This window comes from Hemiscyllium ocellatum, chromosome 40, assembly GCF_020745735.1.
Source record: "Hemiscyllium ocellatum isolate sHemOce1 chromosome 40, sHemOce1.pat.X.cur, whole genome shotgun sequence".
NCBI lineage: Eukaryota > Metazoa > Chordata > Chondrichthyes > Orectolobiformes > Hemiscylliidae > Hemiscyllium > Hemiscyllium ocellatum.
The window spans coordinates 3,371,234-3,391,080 of record NC_083440.1 but is presented as its reverse complement, the minus strand read 5'-3'; the positions used below and the strand labels follow the sequence as shown (position 1 = coordinate 3,391,080).

At 55.2% G+C, this 19,847-nt stretch overlaps 1 protein-coding gene across 1 annotated transcript in view; it reads left to right on the top strand.

The window, feature by feature from the left end:
- The first annotated feature begins 7,639 nt into the window (after positions 1–7,639).
- LOC132834495 (centromere protein Q-like) overlaps positions 7,640–19,847 on the top strand; it is a 33,244-nt gene continuing 21,036 nt past the window's right edge. Inside the window, exon 1 of the mRNA XM_060853418.1 lies at positions 7,640–7,813. The gene's annotated coding sequence lies outside the window, so the exon portion shown is untranslated. The remainder of the gene's footprint in view (positions 7,814–19,847) is intronic.

Below are 19,847 nucleotides of genomic sequence, written 5' to 3'. Positions count from 1 at the left end.
TTTGATACACTGTACATTAGGTAATGCCATACATATGTCAACATTTACATACACAGCTCAGAATTTTCATTATGACATACAGATCTGTGCATTTCTCACTCACATATTGAGCTGAGGTGTCAGCAGAGCCCAAATGACTGCGCGGGCCCCCTGTTCTTCTTTAGACAGGCAGATGTTACACGGTGGTCTTTCCCCACCGCGCCTTGGCAGCAGCTGCCCCAACCTTCAGCGCGTCCCTCAACACATAGTCCTGGACCTGGGAATGTGCCAGTCTGCAACACTCAGTCGGGGTCAGCTCCTTCAGCTGGAAGATCAACAGGTTTCGGACCGCCCAGAGAGCGTCCTTCACGGGGTTGATGATCCTCCAGGCGCAGTTGATGTTCGTCTCGGTGTGCGTCCCGGGGAACAGGCCATACAGCACGGAGTCCCGCGTCACGGCGCTGCTCGGGACGAACCTCGACAAACCCCACTGCATTCCTCTCCAGACTTCCTCTGCATTGGCACATTCCAGAAGGAGGTGTGTGACAGTCTCGTCCCCCCCGCAGCCGCTTCGAGGGCAGCGTGCGGTGCGGCTGAGAGTCCGGGCATGCGTAAAGGATCTCACAGGCAGAGCCCTTCTCACCACCAGCCAAGCCATGTCTTGGTGCTTGTTGGACAGTTCTGGCGATGAGGCATTCTGCCAAATGGCTTTGACAGTCTGCTCAGGGAACCACTCGATAGGATCTGCCCTCTCCTTTTCCCGAAGGGTCTCAAGGACACTACGTGCTGACCACTTCCTGATGGACTTGTGGTCAAAGGAGTTTTTCTTCATAAACTTCTCCACGAAGGACAGGTGGCACGGAATGGTCCAACTACTCGGAGCGTTCCGCGGCAGCGAGGCCAGGCCCATCCTTCGCAACACCGGGGACAGGTAGAACCTCAGGACGTAGTGTACATGGATGATGTTGCCGTTTTCTGCTCGGATCCGCTGTCCGTGCGCAGACTCATGTGCATTTGTGACCAGTTCGAACGGTCCTCGGGGGCCAAGGTAAACCGAGGCAAGAGCGAGGCCATGCTCTTCGGGGACTGGGCCGACCAATCCTCGATCCCCTTCACCGTCAGGACCGACCACCTGAAGGTGCTGGGTATTTGGTTCGGGGGGGGCTGGGGCGTGCGCCAAGTCTTGGCAGGAGCGTATCAGTAAAGTGAGGCAGAAACTGGGCAGATGGAGGCTACGGTCGCTCTCCATCACGGGAAAAAACCTGGTCATCAGGTGTGAGGCACTGTCATTGCTGTTGTACGTGGCACAGGTCTGGCCTACTCCCAGAACCTGCGCCGCTGCAGTCACCCGGGCCATCCTCCAGTTCATATGGAGTTCAAAGATGGACCAGGTCCGAAGGGACTCGCTATACAAAGATCTGGGCAACGGGGGAAAAAATACACCCAATGCCACCCTCACCCTGATGGCCACCTTTGTGTGTGGCTGCCCCGCCCCCTCTCTCCACCCCACCCCCTATCCCAGCCCCGCCCCCTCAGGCTGCACCAGGAACAGTGTCCCAGTGATGTCCCAGACACTTGGAGCTCTCTGCTCTCAGACACTGTTCACAATGGGGAGGTCAACGCCAAATAAAAGCTATTTTTAAACACTTGAACGATACTTTGAAATCACTTTTTCTTTCCCCCTCACCCCTACAAATTGAACAAACCCTCTTCTTGTGGAACTGCAGCGTTGCAATCTCCCACCCTCCCTGTGGATGCAGATGCAGATGCAGACCAACTCCTTCAGGAGACATCACGGCTAAGATTAAGGATTCCAGGCTACAAGGAAATATCTCTCCACATTGCTTGGATGTCACCTTAAACTGAGAGCACCATCTTCTCTGGATGCACATTCCACGGTTTCAACACCCTCTGTTATTTTGAAAAACACTCGCCTGTGATACAAATGCCAATATTATTATCATACGTCTTTGATTTATTTGCTTATTCATACTAATAATGAAACGTGTTTTCCCATAACACACAGTTCTGATGGTTGACGTACAAGATTAGATCCCCTAAGTGTGGAAACAGGCCCTTCAGCCCCACACAGACCCTTGGAAGGCTCATCCACCCAAAACCACTGCCCCCCTGACTGATGCACCTAACACTACAGCCAATTTAGCACGGGCAATTCACTTAACCAGCACATCTTTGGACTGTGGGAGGAACCCCACACAGGCACGGGGGAGAACATACAAACTCCACACAGTCGCCCGAGGCTGGAATCGAACCTACATCCCTGGCGCTGTGAGGCAGCAGTGCTAACCACTGGGCCACCATGCTACTCCCATATAGCACCTCTATAAACCCCACCTGTCCTAATTTACAGAGCAACTTTACAGTTCTGTAATTCCTGTGCCCTCTGGCTTTGAGGGAGCAAGATAATCTTTAATTTTAAAATGTATACTTTAATCGTTAAAATGTCTTTACATGTTTCTATTTTATCAGGGTACAGCAGCATATCAAAGAGACTAATAAACATCGGAGTTTTGTTCTAATCAACAAAGAAAAGGCATCTTTTCTTTGTCCAAGATTGCATTTTCAGAAGGTGATAAAGAGACCCCGATGATAACGGGTCTAACTGAAGATCGGGCTGGCCTCCCTGCTCCCAACGTTTCTGATTCCATGTGCTGATGTTCTCTCTGGAGTGCATGAGGGACCCCTCTGGTCTGAGTTGCTTTATTTAACTTGTGGACAGGCAGGAGGCTGGGAGAACACAGCAAGCCAGGCAGGATCAGGGGGTGGAGAAGTCAACGTTTGGGGTCTGACCCTTCATCAGGACTGGGCTTTTAACTAGTTACTGGGTCACCTCCGAGTACTGTTGGGCTGCAACAGTTTGATGTGAGAATGTACCTTGCATAAATTAATAACTTGATGTTAATTGACATTCTATAGCGGGAAGACTGTTATAAAACACAGTGTCGGATATTGTAATTTACCTATTGACTGAGCGAGACTGCTGTCTCGATAGCAGTTCGACTGAAACCCAGATCTACTGTCCCACCTGAAACCTTGCAGCACTGTCCTGTCAACAGCTATTCAATCGATCACGTTGGATGGCCTGTATATCTGTCTCTATATCTGTACCTATCCCAGCAGTCACTGCAGCAGAGGTTTATCTTCGTGTGAATCCAAGGACAGCGATGGGACCAGACGGAGTACCAGGCCGTGCACTCAGAGCGGGAGCAGATCAACTGGTAGAGGTCTTCTCGGACATCTTCGACCTCTCCCAGCAGCAGGCCGCTGTCCCGGCCTGTTACAAGAGGGCCAACATCATCCCTGTGCCGAAGAAGGCCCATGATGCAGCATGTCTGAATGCCTACCGCCCAGTGGCTCTAGCTTCGGTGGTCAGGAAGTGCTTTGAAAGGCTGGCCATGGCATTAATCACCTCCAGCCTCCCCACGATGCTTGACCCACTCCAATTTGCCTCTCGGACCGACAGATCCACGTCAGATAACATATCACTTGCCCTTCACTCCTCCCTAGAACATCTTGACACCAAGAGCAGCTACGTAAGAATCCCTCCCATCTCCCTCCCCTCTCCCTCCCCTTGCTTCCTCCTCGCCCTCCTCTCCCCTCTCCCTCCCCTCCCTTCCCCCTTAACCTCCCCTCCCTTCCCCCTCTCCCTCCCCTCTCCCTCCCCACTCCCGGCCCCTCCCCTCTCCCTCCCTGACCCCTCCCCTCACCCTCCCCTCTCCCGGCCCCTCCCCTCTCCCTCCCCTCTCCCAACCTCTCCTTCCCTGTCCCCTCCCCTCTCCCTCCCCTCTCCATCCTCTACCTCTCCCTCCCTCCCCCTCCCCTCTCCCTCTCCCTCCTCTTTCTTCCCCCCTCCCTCCCCCTCCCCCCCCTCTCCCTCTCCCACTCCCTCCCCTCTCCCCTCCACACCCCCGTCCCCTCTCTCTCCCCACTCCCTCTCCCTCCCCTCTCCCCCTCTCACCCTTCTCCCTCCCCTCTCTCTCACCCCCCTCTCCCTCCTCTCCCTCCCCCTCCCCTCTCCCTCTCCTTCCCCCTTCCACTCCCCTCTCCCTCCCCTCTCTCTTCACTCCCTTTCACTCCCTCTCCCTCCCTCTCCCTCTCCTTCCTCCTCTCTCTCTCCCCTCTCCCTCTCCCCCCTCTCTCCTCTCTCCCTTCCCTCCCTTCCCCCTCGCCCTCCTCTCCCCTCTCCCTCCCCTAACTTCCCCCACCCTCCCCTCCCTTCTCCCTCCCCTCTCCCTCCCTCCCCCTCCCCTCTCCCTCTCCCTCCTCTTTCTTCCCCCCTCCCTCCCCCTCCCCTCCCTCTCCCTCTCCCACTCCCTCCCCTCTCCCCTCCACACCCCCGTCCCCTCTCTCTCCCCACTCCCTCTCCCTCCCCTCTCCCCCTCTCACCCTTCTCCCTCCCCTCTCTCTCACCCCCCTCTCCCTCCTCTCCCTCCCCCTCCCCTCTCCCTCTCCTTCCCCCCTCCACTACCCTCACCCTCCCCTCTCCTTCCACTCCCCTCTCCCTCCCCTCTCTCTTCACTCCCTTTCACTCCCTCTCCCTCCCTCTCCCTCTCCTTCCTCCTCTCTCTCCCCTCTCCCTCTCCCCTCTCTCCTCTCTCTCCCTTCCCTCCCTTCCCCCTCGCCCTCCTCTCCCCTCTCCCTCCCCTAACTTCCCCCACCCTCCCCTCCCTTCTCCCTCCCCTCTCCCTCCCTCCCCCTCCCCTCTCCCTCTCCCTCCTCTTTCTTCCCCCCTCCCTCCCCCTCCCCTCCCTCTCCCTCTCCCACTCCCTCCCCTCTCCCCTCCACACCCCCGTCCCCTCTCTCTCCCCACTCCCTCTCCCTCCCCTCTCCCCCTCTCACCCTTCTCCCTCCCCTCTCTCTCACCCCCCTCTCCCTCCTCTCCCTCCCCCTCCCCTCTCCCTCTCCTTCCCCCCTCCACTACCCTCACCCTCCCCTCTCCTTCCACTCCCCTCTCCCTCCCCTCTCTCTTCACTCCCTTTCACTCCCTCTCCCTCCCTCTCCCTCTCCTTCCTCCTCTCTCTCCCCCCTCTCCCTCTCCCCTCTCTCCTCTCTCCCTTCCCTCCCTTCCCCCTCGCCCTCCTCTCCCCTCTCCCTCCCCTAACTTCCCCCACCCTCCCCTCCCTTCTCCCTCCCCTCTCCCTCCCTCCCCCTCCCCTCTCCCTCTCCCTCCTCTTTCTTCCCCCCTCCCTCCCCCTCCCCTCCCTCTCCCTCTCCCACTCCCTCCCCTCTCCCCTCCACACCCCCGTCCCCTCTCTCTCCCCACTCCCTCTCCCTCCCCTCTCCCCCCTCTCACCCTTCTCCCTCCCCTCTCTCTCCCCCCCCTTCTCCCTCCCCTATCCTCTGCCTCCGCTCTCCCTCCCCATCTCCCTCTCCATCTTCCTCCCGTCCCTTCCCCACTCCCTCCCCCTCTCTCGCTCTCCCTCCTCTTTCTTCCCTCTCCCTCTCCTTCCCCTCCCCCTCCCCCTCCCTCGCCCTCTCCTCCTTTCCCCCCTCCCTCTCCCTCCCCTCTCCCTCTTCCTCCCCTCGCCCTCCCCTAACTTCCCCCTCTCCCTCCCCCTTCCTCTCCCTTTCCCTCCCCCCACCTCCTCTTCCTCTCCCTCCCCTCCCCTCTCGCTCTCCCTCCCCTATCCCTCCCCTCCCCCTCTCCCTCCCCACCCCCTCCCCTCTCCCTCCCCCCACCCCCTCCCCTCTCCCTCCCCTCCCCCTCCCCCTCTCGCTCTCCCTCCCCTATCCCTCCCCTCCCCCACCCCCTCCCCTCTCCCTCCCTCCCCTCTCCCTCTCCTTCTCCCTCTCCTTCCCTTCCCCTCCCCTCTCCTCTCCTCTCCCTCCCTCTCACTCCCCTTACCTTCTCTCTCCCCTCTTTCTCCTCTCTCCCTCCCCTCCCTTCCCCCTCGCCACCCCTCCCCTCGACTTCCTCTGCCTTCCCCCTCAACCTTCCCTCCCCTCCCCTCTCTCTCTCTTCCCTCCCTCTCCTCTCCTTCCCCTCTCCCTCCCCTATCGCTCTCCCTCCCCTCTCCCTTCCCCTCCCCTTCCCCCCCAATTCCCCACACCTCTCTCTCCCCTCTCCCTCCCCCTCCCTCCTCTTCCTCTCCCTCCTCTCTCCTTCCCCTCCCTCTCCCCTCTCCCCTCTCGTCTCCCTCCCCTCTCCCTCCCGCTCCCCCTCCCCTCTGCCTCTCCTTCCCTCCCCTCTCCCTCCCCGTCCACTCTCCCTCCTCACGCGCCTTCCCACTCCCCTCTCCTTCCCTCAACCCTCCCCTCTCCCTCCACCTCCCTCACCCTCCCACCCTTCGTCTCTCCCTCTCCCTCCCCTCTCACTCCCCTATCCCTCTCCCTCCCCTCTCCTCTCCCTCCCCTCTCCCTCTCCCTCTCCCCCTCAACCTCCCCTCCCCTCTCCCTCCCTTCCCCTCTCCCTCTCCCCCTCCCCCTCCCTCTCCCTCCCCCTCTACCTTCCCTCTCCTTCTCCTCTCTCTCCCCTCTCCCTCCCTTCTCCCTCCCCTCTCCCTCCCCTCTCCCTCCCTCCCTTCTCCCTCCCCTCCTCTCTCCCTCTCCCTCCCCTCTCCCTCTCCCTCCCCTCTCCCTCTCTCCCCCTCCACTCTCCCTCCTCACCCCCTCCCCTCTCCTCTCCCTCCCCTCTCCCTCCCCAATCCCTCTCCCTCCCCCCTCCCCTCTCCTCTACCTTCCCTCTCCCTCCCGCTCCCCTCTCCTCTCCTCTCCCTCCCCCTCCCTCCCCTCTCCCTCCCCTATCCCTTTCCCTCCCCTCTCCCTCCCCCTCCCTCCCCTCTCCCTCCCCTATCCCTTTCCCTCCCCTCTCCCTCCCCCTCCCTCCCCTCTCCCTCCCCTATCCCTTTCCCTCCCCTCTCCCTCCCCCTACCTCCTCTTCCTCTCCCTCCCCTCTCCTCTACCTCCCTCTCCCTCCCCTCTCCCTCCCTCTCACCTCTCCCTCCCCTCCCCTCTGCTCTCCCTCCCTTTCCCTCCCTTCTCCCTCTCCTCACCCTCTCTCTCCCTCCCCTCCCCTCTCCCTCCCCTCCGCTCTCCCTATCCCTCCCCTCTCCCTCCCCTCCCCCTCTCCCTCCCCCACCCCTCCCCCTCCCCCACCCCCTCCTCTCCGTCCCCTCCCTTCCCTCTCCCTCTCCACCCACTCCCCTCTCCCTCCCCTTTCACTCCCCTCTCCCCCTCCCTGCCTTCCCTCTCCCTCCCCCACCCCCTCCCCTCCTTCCCCCCACCCCCTCCCCTCCCTCTCCCCTTTCACTCCCCTCCCCTCTCCCTCTCCCTCCCCTTCCCCCCACCTCCCCACCCTTCTCTCTCCCCTCTCCCTCCCCCTCCCTCCTCTTCCTCTCCCTCCCCTCTGCCTCTCCTTCCCCTCCCTCTCCCCTCTCGTCTCCCTCCCCTCTCCCTCTCCCTCCCCTATCCCTCAACCCTCCCCTCTCCATCCCCTCCCCCTCTACTGCCCCACCCCTCTCCCTCCCATCTCCTCTCCCTCCCCCTCCCCTTCCCCTTCCCCCCCACCTCCCCACCCTTCTCTCTCCCCTCTCCCTCCCCTCCCTCCTCTTCCTCCCCTCTCCCTCCGCTCCACTGTCCCTCCCCCCTCCCTTCAGTCCCCCACTCCCTCCCCTCTCCTTCCCCACCCCTCCCCCTCTCCCTCCCCCTCCCCTCTCCCTCCCTCCCCTCACCCCGGTGGGTTGTGTTGCTGTGGGGGGTGAGCGCCCTGTAGCTGCCCGTTGGCCCACACTGTGGCTGCTGGGAAATGCGGATATTGTCTGAACTGCAGTGAACACAAGACAGAGCGACGGGGCCGGGCTGGAGCAGGGGAAAGGTATGTTCACCATCCCCCCCCCCCTCCCCCTCCCTTTATATTTACAACCATGGCCCTCCAGCTGCCCTGCTCGAGGTCAGTGTCTTTGCAGACACTTCCTTTGCGATGTTTAAAACCTTAACCGAGTCTGTCCCCACCCCCAGAGGTGGTTCTCTGAGCGCGGTTGCAATCTGAATCCCAAAGTGGAGACTGACAGAAGTGGCCCCTGAATTGTCGACAGTGCAGGTCTCTCTCTCTCTGTACAGGCCTCTCTGTCTGTGTACAGGTCTCTCTCTCTCTCTCTTCTCTCTCTCTCTGTCTGTGTACAGGTCTTTCTCTCTCTCTCTCTGTGTACAGGTCTCTCTCTCTCTCTCTCTCTGTGTACAGGTCTCTCTCTCTCTCTCTTCTCTCTCTCTCTGTCTGTGTACAGGTCTCTCTCTCTCTCTCTCTGTGTACAGGTCTTTCTCTCTCTCTCTCTCTCTCTGTGTACAGGTCTCTCTCTCTCTCTCTCTGTGTACTGGTCTCTCTCTCTCTCTCTCTCTGCCTTGGGGATTGATGCGGCCTTTCCAGTTAGTTCACGTTGGGACTCGGCCTGAAAACTTCACTTCTGTGATTACAAACTGTTGCTGCTCTGCACACTGCACCCTCAAAGCAGGCAGGACAGCTTTCCAAACTTGTAAAGTATTCAGCACCCCTCCTGCTGTTTCCCCGATGGGACAGGCTGGAGAAGGGGCTGAATGGCGTTCTGCTCTCCCCACTGTGTGACAGGGTGGGGAAGGGGGTTGATAGGCCTCCTGTTGTTCCCCCTGTGGGATAGGCTGGGGAAGGGGGTGAATGGCCTCCTGAAGTTCCACTATGGGACTGGCTGGGAGAGGGGGCTGATATCCAGGGATTCTTTAATGGAGCTGCAATATTAGAAAGTCCCAATATATTTGGTCATTACATGTTCCTGTCTAACTCTGTGTGTGTGTGTGTGTGTGTGTGTGTGTATCACCAGGGCCTTGCGTGAAATATGACAGATAACATGACATCTCACATGAGTTAGTTTTTTTAAAATGGTCCCATGGACAGTATTTCTAAGAAGGATGGTGGAAATCTCCACAGCCTTGTTAGACCCAACATTGATCTGATTATAGTCATTTGTGAAGCTGTTTGGTATGGAATATTCTGGGTCAGTGGTGCTGGAAGAGCACAGCAGTTCAGGCAGCATCCAACGAGCAGCGAAATTGACGTTTCGGGCAAAAGCCCTTCATCAGGAATAAAGGCAGAGAGCCTGAAGGGTGGAGAGATAAGCTAGAGGGGGGTGGGGGTGGGGAGAGAGTAGCATAGAGTACAATGGATGAGTGGGGGAGGGGATGAAGGTGATAGGTCAGGGAGGAGAGGGTGGAGTGGACAGGGGGAAAAGGAGCTAGGCAGGTAGGACATGTCCGGACAAGTCATGGGGACAGTGCTGAGCTGGAAGTTTGGAACTAGGGTGAGGTGGGGGAAGGGGAAATGAGGAAACTGTTGAAGTCCACATTGATGCCCTGGGGTTGAAGTGTTCCGAGGTGGAAGATGAGGCGTTTTTCCTCCAGGCGTCTGGTGGTGAGGGAGCGGCGGTGAAGGAGGCCCAGGACCTCCATGTCCTCGGCAGAGTGGGATGGGGAGTTGAAATGTTGGGCCACGGGGCGGTGTGGTTGATTGGTGCGGGTGTCCCAGAGATGTTCCCTAAAGCGCTCTGCTAGGAGGCGCCCAGTCTCCCCAATGTAGAGGAAACCGCATCGGGAGCGATGGATACAATAAATGATATTAGTGGATGTGCCGGTAAAACTTTGATGGATGTGGAAGGCTCCTTTAGGGCCTTGGATGGAGGTGAGGGAGGAGGTGTGGGCACAGGTTTTACAGTTCCTGTGGTGGCAGGGGGAAGGTGCCAGGATGGGAGGGTGGGTCGTAGGGGGGGCGTGGACCTGACCAGGTAGTGATGGAGGGAACGGTCTTTGCGGAAGGCGGAAAGGGGTGGGAAGGGAAATATATCCCTGGTGGGGGGGTCTTTTTGGAGGTGGTGGAAATATCGGCGGATAATTTGGTTTATGCGAAGGTTGGTGGGGTGGAAGATGAGCACCAGGGGTGTTCTGTCCTTGTTACGGTTGGAGGGGTGGGGTCTGATGGCGGAGGTGCGGGATGTGGACGAGATGTGTTAGAGGGTACGTGGGAAGGGAAATTGCGGTCTCTAAAGAAGGAGGCTCTCTGGTGTGTTCTGTGGTGGAACTGGTCCTCCTGGGAGCAGATACGGCGGAGGCGGAGGAATTGGGAATAAGGAATGGCATTTTTGCAAGAGGTAGGGTGAGAAGAGGTGTAATCCAGGTAGCTGTGGGAGTCGGTGGGTTTGTAAAAAATGTCAGTGTCAAGTTGGTCGTCATTCATGGAGATGGAGAGGTCCAGGAAGGGGAGGGAGGTGTCAGAGATGGTCCAGGTAAATTTAAGGTCAGGGTGGAATGTGTTGGTGAAGTTGATGAATTGCTCAACCTCCTCGCGGGAGCACGAGGTGGCGCCAATGCAGTCATCAATGTAGCGGAGGAAGAGGTGGGGAGTGGTGCCGGTGTAATTACGGAAGATCAACTGTTCTACGTAGCCTACAAAGAGACAGGCAGAGCTGGGGCCCATACGGGGGCCCATGGCTACCCCTTTGGTCTGGAGGGAGTGGGAGGATTCGAAGGAGAAATTGTTAAGGGTGAGGACCAGTTCGGCCAAACGAATGAGAGTGTCGGTGGAAGGGTAGTGTTGGGGACGCCGGGAGAGGAAAAAACGGAGGGCTTGAAGGCCCTGGTCATGGCGGATGGAGGTGTAGAGGGATTGGATATCCATGGTGAAGATGAGGCGTTGGGGGCCGGGGAAACGGAAGTCTTGGAGGAGGTGGAGGGCGTGAGTGGTGTCTCGAGCGTACATGGGGAGTTCCTGGACTAGGGGGGACAGGACAGTGTCGAGGTAGGTAGAGATGAGTTCAGTGGGGCAAGAACATGCTGAGACAATGGGTCAGCCAGGGTGGTCAGGCTTGTGGATCTTGGGAAGGAGGTAGGACCGGGCAGTGCGGGGTTCCCGGACTATGAGGTTGGAAGCTGTGGGTGGGAGATCTCCTGAGGTGATGAGGTTCTGTATGGTCTGGGAGATGATGGTTTGGTGATGGGGGGGTGGGGTCATGGTCGAGGGGGCAGTAGGAAGAGGTGTCCTCAAGTTGGCGTTTGGCTTCAGCGTTGTAGAGGTCAGTGCGCCAAACTACCACTGTGCCCCCTTTATCCGCTGGCTTGATGGTGAGGTTGGGATTGGAGCAGAGGGATTGGAGGGCTGCGCGTTGTGAGGGTGAGAGGTTGGAGTGGGGGAGGGAGGTAGACAGGTTGAGGCAGTTCATGTCCCGGCAGCAGTTGGAAATGAAGAGGTCGGGGGCAGGTAATAGGCCAGCGCGGGGTATCCAGGTGGATGCAGTGTGTTGGAGGTGGGCGAAGGGGTCCTCGGAAGGTGGGCGGGAATCCTGATTGTGTAAGTAAGCTCAGAGGCGGAGGCGACGGAAGAAGTGTTTGACATCACGGCGTGTATTAAATTCATTGATGCGTGGATGGAGGGGGATGAAGGTGAGGCCTTTGCTGAGGACTGATCGTTCGTCCTCAGTGAGGGGGAGGTCTGGCGGGATGGTGAAAACTCGGCAGGGCTGGGAGCTGGGATCTGGTGTGGGTGTGGAGCTGGGATGGGGGCGAAACCTGTAACTGGAATGGGTGTGGTGTTGGGAGAATGGGGATGGAGTCATGAGCAGAGGTGGTGTTCCCCTCAGGGTTCTGGGGAGTGGGGATAGTGACAGTGGGGTCTGTGGGGGGTGTGTCAGCAGAATGCAGGTGAGTGGCCCCGGTGGGGGTGGAAGGGGTGATGACCATGGCCGTAGGGGTGGCGGAAGTCACTGAGCGTGTGGCATCAGCGATGATGTGAGGGCTGGAAGTGATGTCATGTGTGACGCATGAGGAATTGTGAGGGGCAGAAGTGTTTGTGGGAGTGGCCATGATGGGGGCGGAAGTGACATCATCAATCAGCATGGGTGTGGCAGCTGCATCAACCACATGGCTAATGGCATCTGAGTAGTTTCCCAGGCCAGGGGAATCTTCTGGAATGTTTGAGGAGCGCTGGTTATGGAGGTGGGTAGATAAAAGTTTGTTGTACTTGCAGTTTTTGATGTTTGAGATGGAATTGAAATACTGTTTGTTGAGAGTGAATTCTCCTGAGGATGTAGTACAGAGTGGGTCGCATCTTGTCCACATCCTGCACCTCCACCCTCAGACCCCACTCCTCCAACAGTAACAAGGACAGAACGCCCCCGGTGCTCACCTTCTACCCTACCAACCTTCGCATAAACCAAATCATCTGCCGACATTTCCGCCACCTCCAAAAAGACCCTACCACCAGGGATCAATTTCCCCCCCACCCCGTTCCCTCCGTGACTACCTACAACCCACACCCCCCTACAACTTTCCCCTGCCACCGCAGGAACTGTAAAACCTGTGCCCACACCTCCACCCTCACCTCTATCCAAGGCCTTAAAGGAGCTTTCCACATCCATCAAAGTTTTACCTGCACATCCACCAATATCATTTATTGTATCTGTTGCTCCCGATGCGGTCTCCTCTACATTGGGGAGACTGGACGCCTCCTAGCAGAGCGCTTTAGGGAACATCTCCGGGACACCCGCACCAATCAACCACACCGCCCCATGGCCCAACATTTCAACTCCCCCCTCCCACTCTGCCGAGGACATGGAGGTCCTGGGCCTCCTTCACCGCCGCTCCCTCACCACCAGACGCCTGGTGGAAGAACGCCTCATCTTCCGCCTCGGAACACTTCAACCCCAGGGCATCAATGTGGACTTCAACAGCTTCCTCATTTCCCCTTCCGCCACCTCACCCTAGTTCCAAGCTTCTAGCTCAGCACTGTCCCCATGACTTGTCCGGACTTGTCCTACCTGCCTATCTCCTTTTCCACCTATCCACTCCACCCTCTCCTCCCTGACCTATCACCTTCATCCGCTCCCCCACTCATCCATTGTACTCTATGCTACTTTCTCCCCACCCCCACCCTCCTTTAGCTTATCTCTCCACCCTTCAGGCTCTCTGCCTTTATTCCTGATGAGGGGCTTTTGCCCGAAACGTCGGTTTCGCTGCACTTTGGATGCTGCCTGAACTGCTGTGCTCTTACAGCACCACTGATCCGGAATCTGGTTTCCAGCATCTGCAGTCATTGTTTTTACATGGTATGGAAGATTGCTTAGCTGCATTGTTGTTTTTATTTACATAACAGTAATTGAGTCCAATTCATGACTACCGCAATGGTCGTAATACTCTTTGGATGGTCTGAGACAGTGATGTATGAAATGGAAGTTTTTTAAAAATTTACTGTGGAATAATTGAAAGCCAGGCCAGTGAGGAGATAAATCAGAGAGCACAAAGTGACTGGGTTACAATTTTCAAGAGTGATATCTGATAGATTTCCGTGGGGCTTTGCTGTTGAGGAACATGGAAAATGGACTGGGGAAATGAGGTGAATGCGCTGATCAGTCACTAGCTGATTGAAGGGTAGTATAGACTTGAGGGGTTGAATGGTCTTATCCTGATTCTACCTGATCATAGAATCATACAGTACTCAAGGGGCCTTTCGCCCACTCAAGTCTGTATTGCACAAATTTCGCTGAAGGTAATTGAGATATTATTATTAAAAATATTATTAAGCTGGAGAGGGTTCAGAAAGGATTTGCCAGGATGTTGCCTGGAATAGATGGTATGAGTTATAATGCGAGGCCGAATAAGCTGGGACTTTTTTGACTGGAGTGTAGGAGGTTGAGAGATGGCCTTATAGCAGTTTATAAAGTCGAGGGGTATTGATAAGGTAAATGGCATGTGTCTTTTACCTAGGGTGGGAGATTTCAAGACTAGGGGGCATGTTTTTAATGTGAGAGGAGAAAGATTTAAAAAAGACACGAGGGGCATTTTTTCACACAGAGGGTGGTTCGTGTGTGGAATGAACTTCTGGGGAAGTAGTGTATGTGGATACGGTTACAACATTTAAAAAGACATTTAAATAAGTAGACAAATAAGAACAGTTTGGACGGAAATGGGCCAGGAGCAGGCAGGTGGGACTAGTTTAGTTTGGAATTGCAGTCGGCATGTGCTGTATGACTCTGAGTTAATGCCCACGTTGGGTGACAACACAATATCTGATAAAATATTTGGAGGGGCAGAAGCGTTTCACCTCGCTGGTATTGAAGCTGATTATTTGTAGATTGTTATTTTCAAGGGCATCACTGGCAAACCAGCATTAGCTGCCCGTCTTGGACTGAGTTGGAAGTGATTTTAGAGACGGGCCATCACACTATTATGGATCTGGAGTCGCATGTAATGCTCAACAAGTGAGGATAGCAGATTTCCTTCAGTATGTGACATGAGCAAACCAGATAGGGTTTTTAAAATGAAATTTGCTGGTGGTTTTGTAGTCACCATGACTGAAAATACTTTATTGTTTTGTATTTTATTAATTGAATTTTAAAATTCCATGCACTGGCAGAGTGGGAATTGAACCTGCCACCAGAGTATTGGCCTTGGCCTGTGGGTTGTATTTTATTATGTTATTATTGTCACAGGTATTGATTTAGAGGCTTCTCCAGATCCCACAGAAGGTTCCAGAAGGTGTCTGGGCGGGAATGAATGGAGCTCCCTTCCAGCCACCCCCAGCGGGCGGTTTCAAAAGCCCCGCCGCCGCCCGCGGGACATTAGGGTCACGTGATTTGCCCCGCTTCCCGTCGGTTTCCAGGCGCCCGCACGTCGCGTGGTGGGGGGGCGGGGCTACTTCTGGTGCTGCTCACCACCCCGTGGTGTTCCCAGCCCCACCCCACCCCCATGTGACCCGCTTCGCCCCGCCCTCTTGCCACCTAGCCCCGCCCCTTCGCGCTCCTCGTCCCCACGAGACACCGCCCCTCCGCCCCTTCTTGGTCACCACCCCTCCTCGCTGTCCCACTCCCACGTGACCCACTTTGTTCCCGCCCCCCTGGTTCCGGCTGCCTCTAGACACCGCCCCCTCTTGCCATTTAGCTCCGCCCCTCTGGGTCACCACCCCTTCGCTTTCCCACTCCCACGTGACCCACTTTGTTCCCGCCCCCTGGTTCCGGCTGCCTCTAGACACCGCCCCCTCTTGCCATTTAGCACCACCCCTCTTCGCTTTCCCTGTCCCACGTGACCCGCTTTGTTCCCGCCCCCTCCCCGTCCGTCTGCCTCTGGACACCGCCCCCTTTTCTCCGTCGAGCCCCGCCCCTCCTTGTCACCACCTCGCTCTGTGACCCGTCCCGCCCTCTTGCCACGTAGCCCCGCCCCTTGCGCGCTGCTCGTCCCCACGAGAAACCCGCCCCTCCTTTGCCATTTAGCTCCGCCCCTTTTGGTCACCGCCCCTTCTTCGCTTTCCCACTCTCACGTGACCCGCTTAGTTCCCTCCCTCCCCTACTCCGGCTGCCTCTAGACCCCGCCCCCCTTGCCCAGGAGCGGGTCGCTGTTCCCTGCTGTCACGTGGCTGGTCTCGCCCCGCCCCCCCTCCCGTTGTCCTCCCGCCGCGCGGGCAGGTGGCCCCGCCTCCCCTCATGCCCTCGTGCCGGCGCGTGCTCCCCCCACATTCGGATTCCAACCGTCGCTCGGGTGACGGTTGGAAGCGACCGTTCGCCCATTCAATTAAAAACATGTTGATTGGAGTTTGTGATGGCTCTAAGTGTCTGTTTGTGAGGGAAAGCCGCGCTTGTCTTGCCTGCTCTCTCTCTGTGCTCCTCTCGGGCTGGGGGTAGAGCTTTATTTATTTATTTCAAACTTTGAGGGGGTGCGGAGAGGCAAAAGAAAAGCCAACCAGAGGAAAAAGGGGGCACCCTTGGTGTTGGCCTTTTGTTTTCTTTCGTCGCTTACCCACCTCTGCGGCCAAGGAAGGAACCGTTTCGAGGGAGTGTAGAAGAGGAGGAGGTTGGGGGGGGGGAGAGGATTCCCTCCCGTCGAGGATGGCGAGGCCGGTGACTTGAAGACCGTCGTTCGAGGGCGACGGCGGAGATTGTGGCATGTGACTGGACCCAGCGCCGCTTTTCTTCTCTAACCACGCACCCCCCCCACCCTCTTTTCTTTTGTTGTTGCTTTTTCTCTCTTACCTCTCTCACGCCGGCATTTGTCAAAGGTCATTGCCCGACGGCGAAAGGCTCCATCTCCGGTACTCCAAAAGGAAACGGTGCAGACACCTCGGCGGCGACGGCGCCAGAGATGCCGAGAGGTGACAAAGCCATCTGATCCTTTGCCGCTCCTCCCCCGGTACTCTGCTGGGGTGAGCACGCCTGCCCGCCATCACCAAGAGGCCAGAGAAGCAACCCAACGGAGGAACTGCCGTCAAGACAGCAACTGTGCCCCAGAGGTGATCACCCAAGTGGATCAAGCCAAGCAAGGCCTGAAGAACAGTCACCCAGGAGTCACCAAGTCACGGCGAACAACGTAACCGACCTTTTCCCCAGCAGCCCAGTGAATGGGAGAACCTCTGTTCCTCAACAGTTCACCGTAGTCCGTTGTACACCATAGTCCTTTATACTCCAACCTTTAGCTGGCAAGGGTCGTGACTGAAACCTTCAGCAGCAGAGTGGCGCGGGCGCGACAAACCAGCGCGCCATGTGGCGCTAACAGGAGACGCCGATCAACAATTTCCGCAAGGCAAAGGAGGGCCACCACCACCAGGACAGGGCGTCCAAAAGGGACAGCCCGTGTAAGAGCCGCCAATCAAAGACGAGCTGCAAGAGCCGGCCGTCGCGCAACTTGTGCAAGAGCGTCCCGTCGGCAAGGTGCTTTTCGTGCAAGATCAACTACTCCGAAAAAGCGTACGAAGGCGTCCACCAGACAAACGGCTCCATGTAAAAGAAGGCCTGTTAAGCAAAACGCAGCTGTTAAGAGAGCACCTTGTAAGCGTAAAGTTGTTTGTACGAAAAGGCCATATAGCAGAAGAAACTTCAGGAGAGCATCCCATCGACAGGGTACTACTTCCAAAAAGTTAGCTCATGTTCATTTGAGAACAAGCCGGCAACCACGGACCACCATCTGCAAGAAAAGGAAAAATCAACTGAGAATTGGTGTAAGAGCACCTTGTCAGAAAAAGGCTATCCTGTCATGTGCGTCTTGTCAAAGAGCATTGTCAGGTCGCCAAGTGTTACGTCAGCGTAAAAATAAAGCTGCTATTAGAAAAACACAACGTTTTAGAAAGAGTATTGTTGCAAAAGCATTTTGTGGCTCATTGTGTGGCAGCACAAAAGTACAACGTAACCAGAACGATTTTGGTGCAGGGACTTCCAGACCTTCAAATTGGAGCCAGCCTGTGTTGTGGCCACTAGAGGGATCTGGTTTGAACTTGCAAGGAATTGAGTTTGTACCGCGGAGATACCCTCGTCGCGAAACTCGTCCATTGCATAGATACCCTGAGCCTGATATCGATGTTTTGGGCAGAGGGCCATCAAATGAATCTACTCCTTTTCCAAGAGGAGCTCAGAGGCAGGTCAGGAATTTACAGAATTACCCCTGGCATCAAAATTTAGCTCTTATACCAAGTGCAAATCAGCATGGTAATATTGTGCCGCAAAGTGAATCTCGATTTCAGAGTACGTGTCGAATTCCTATACGTAGTAACATAGTGCTGCAGAGAGAGCATCAGAGTGAATACATTCTTTGGCCACAAATCCCCCTTCCTCCGAATATAGGGTTGCACAGAAATTTTGAGGCTGATAATCCATTACTGGGAACAAACCCGATCAGACCAAGAGTGCTTGTGAGTGAGATTGCTGCTGGTTGGCCAGAAGAGAGAGCAGGACAAAACACTGAACTACAGAGGGACTGTACTCCTGCTGAAACTGCATTACCTAGCAGAGAGCCGTCTGAAAGTTGTATTCGGCCACAAAGCAAAACCCCTATCCCTTTATTGCTGTCAAATGATCTTGATCCAGTTGATCCATTGTTTGACGAATGTAAGTTTGGGAACTTGGCTCAGCAGCCAAGTGGTTTGGATTCCGATAATATCAACAACAACAATAATTTGCTGCCATGCGTCTCAAATGAGCCACCACAAAGAGGCCCCGATCCACGAGACTTTAATCACAATACAAATAATAATTCAGTTCTTGATCTTGGAAGTGTGTTTCCTGGTGCACGTCAGTGTGAAGATTTTGCTTTTCCACAAGACAGAGCACAGCAGAGAGATCCTGTTCCCGTTAGTAGAGCTTTGACCAGAGATCTTCAACGAAGGAGTCTTGCAGTTCCCCCAAACGCATTGCTACAGAGGGACATTGTTCCTCAAAATATTGCAGCGCAGTGTGACCCCCGAAGCGGAGGTGCTGGACGGCCAGGAAATCAACCACCCCCAAATGCATTGTCACAGGGAGACCCAGCCACTGATAATAATAACATAGCATTGCCAAGAGAACCTCGGCGTGAGAGTGTTGTGTGGCCAAGAGATCATCTGTTTCCTAATGCTTTGGTACACAGGGACCGTGTTCTTCAAAACATAGCACCAGCTGGTGACCCTCGACGTGGAAGTGTCACCTGGCCAAGAGATCGTCCCCCTGCTGCATTGTTACAGAGGGTACTTGATTCTGATATTAATACAATAGCATTGCCAAGAGACCCTCGTCGTGAAAGTGTTGTTTGGCCAAGAGACTCATTCCCCCCAAATATAGTGATACCGAGAGGTCATGCCCCTGCTAATGTAGTGTTGCCTTTGGATCCTCGCCGTAGAAGTATTACTTGGTCAAGAGACCAGTCTGCACCAAACGCAGCATTGCAGTGGAACCGTACACCAAATAACTTGGCTTTGAGTAGGGAGCCCCGACGGGAAAGCGTACTGTGGCCCAGAGACGCTTTGCCTCAGAGCGCAGAGTCGCAGAGGGCTCCAGTTCCTCAGGTAGTGCAGGAGGAAGACAACATAGCGTTCCAAAGAGAACCTTTTCGCGAAAGTGTTCTGTGGCCACGCAGTGCTTGCCAGACCACAGAGCCCCAAAGGGGTCCAGCGCCTCGTACGGTACAAGGGGAAGGCCCTCTCCCTGATAACGCAGCTTTACGAGGTAGGCCTCAACGTGGCCCCCAGAGTGCACAGACACAAGCCGATCCAAACACTCCGGGCGAAGGCAACATCTGATAGCACAGCTTTGCAAAGACAGCCTCGACGTGAAAGTGTTACATGGCCAAGGGAGCCTTAGAATATTGATATCTTGCTGATGACTGCTTTGAAATCCGTGAAATCCAATTGTTTTAAAGGTGAATGCAAGGTAATACTTAATTGTTTCTGTTTTTGGTAGCAAAATAGAGTAAGATTTATAGGTATGTGTTTGGTCAGGATGTTAAGGGGCATGTAACCAAAGTAAGGAGATGGATTTAGCTACAGGTCAGTCATATTACTATTGAATGGTGAGCAAATGTGTTGAGCTAACGACCCTAACGCTCTTGGCTTTATATCACATTCTCTCATGATGCAGAGAATCACAAAGGTTTAATGGGAGAGTAAAATCCTGATTCAGTGGTTAAGTAGCAATAAACATATTTAAAAATAAACTTTCTGATTATGAAAAGCCAGCTGGGTAGGTAAGCTCTGAGGAAGATGTAAAAAAAAAAGGTGGCAAATTGAATATGATATGGGGAATGTGGTTTTATTAATATTGTAGAAAGAATGAAGAAACCAAATTTATATAATGGTGATCAGGGAAATTTTGCTGAAATCACAAAGTTAACATGCGGGTACACAAGGCAATGAACAAACAAATGGCATATTACTCTTTTATTGTAAGAGGCTTGAATTTCTGAAAAAGAAAGTTTTGCTGGAATTATATTGAACTTTGGTGAAATCATACTTGGAATATGAAATTCTTTCCTTTTCTATATCCTAGCTAACCAAGAGAGAGTCTGCAACCAGGATTGACCAGGTCGAATCTAGAAAATCAATAAGAAATGATTTGTGTAGAATAGATTTCAGAAAAAGGGTGGGAAGATCTCAGCAAAGCATA